The sequence below is a fragment of the Triticum aestivum genome, chromosome 3B (genome assembly GCF_018294505.1).
Source record: "Triticum aestivum cultivar Chinese Spring chromosome 3B, IWGSC CS RefSeq v2.1, whole genome shotgun sequence".
NCBI lineage: Eukaryota > Viridiplantae > Streptophyta > Magnoliopsida > Poales > Poaceae > Triticum > Triticum aestivum.
Genome location: NC_057801.1, coordinates 604,650,722 through 604,652,241, shown reverse-complemented (window position 1 = coordinate 604,652,241; position 1,520 = coordinate 604,650,722).

Genomic DNA, 1,520 nt, shown 5'->3' with positions numbered 1-1,520 from the left:
TCCATGTTGGATGGCACAACACGTCCGGACCGCGCGGTCCGAACATATGCGGAAGGTTTTAGGGTCAGTGTTGGAGATGCCCTAAGTCCTTGTAGACAAAGCCCTATTTTATTTTACTAGTATGGGCAGTAAGCTAATTTTTGTTATTTTGTTTTTCAAATCTTACATCTAGGTGAAGCATATTTTTGGATAAAAAGGGATCACCATCCCAGGTTCCATTGTATGAACGAAACAACAAACAAGGTCAAGGTCTCGGGGCCGTATCCAAGCTATGTATCACAAAAGCAAAACGAATTACAAACCTGGGAACTAACCCCAACTCATACCCTAGGTTCTATTCAAAAGCTAAGAACCCAAACAATAGTTCACTAAGAATAACACATGCATGTGCAAAATAACGAAGCAGGTAGAAACTAAACACAGAATAGGGCGCTGGTGTAGAGTGCCCTCCTAGTCTTCAACGATGGTGCAGAACAGAAGGATGCTGCGGAGACCAGATTGACTCCAGGACAGATGCATCACGGGGAGGCAAAATTTCGTGTTTTGACCCTTTTTACAAAGAAATTCGAGATCTGACCCCTGTCTAAAACTATTTCGGAATTTGACCCTTTTGACTACCGCCAGGAGGGCCGGCGGTAGGTTTGCACGTCCTACCGCCATCATCAGTGGCGGTAGGCCCTCTAACGGCGACTGACAGCCGTCGGCGCGTACTGACGGGGGAAAGGGCCTACCGCCACAGTCTGAGGCGGTAGGGTTCGGTGGCCTACCGCCCGAGGTGGTGGCAGTAGGTACCGAAGATGCAAGTGATGCTGCGGGCGGGCCCTACCCCACCCACCAGCCCGTTCTTCCTCCTCCCCTCGACTCGAACAGAGTCGAGCGCCGCCTCTCTCCTCATCCCGACCCCCTCCCTCGATCTCCCTCTTCCCTCCACCATTTTCGCAGATCTTTGGGGCAAATCGAAGAGGCCGGTAAGCTCCTCCATTCCCTCCAATCAGTTTTCGCAATGGTTTTTTATTTTTGAAGTTATTTTTGGCACTAGGTGCAACCTAGGTTTTGGTGTTGATCTTTTTATGATGTTTTAGTTGTTTAGGAGTATATGATTTAGTAGTAGGCCTATGTGAGGATGTGTGGGTGAAACAATTGCAACATATGTGAGGATATGTTGGTGAATGCGTATATGTTGGTCCATTTTATTTTGTGATGTATATATGAATTTTATAAGAAATCTTTCTGTATGTTGAATGCAAGATTGTGAGGATAAAGGCATAACAAAATTCGTAGATGGTTAATGTATTGCAAATTTGTGAAGATGTATGTTTTGCAAAATTGCTAGGTGGTTAATGCATAGTGTGAAAATGTGTGTATTTCTATTTCATATAGTTGCAAATGTATGAACCCTAGGTTTAGTCTTTCTTATAGCCATACGAGGAACCCTCTCTAGTTGATATGATGAACCCTAGAACCTAGATGAACCCTAGGTTTAGTCTTTCTTATAGCCATATGTGATGATTTATTGTGTG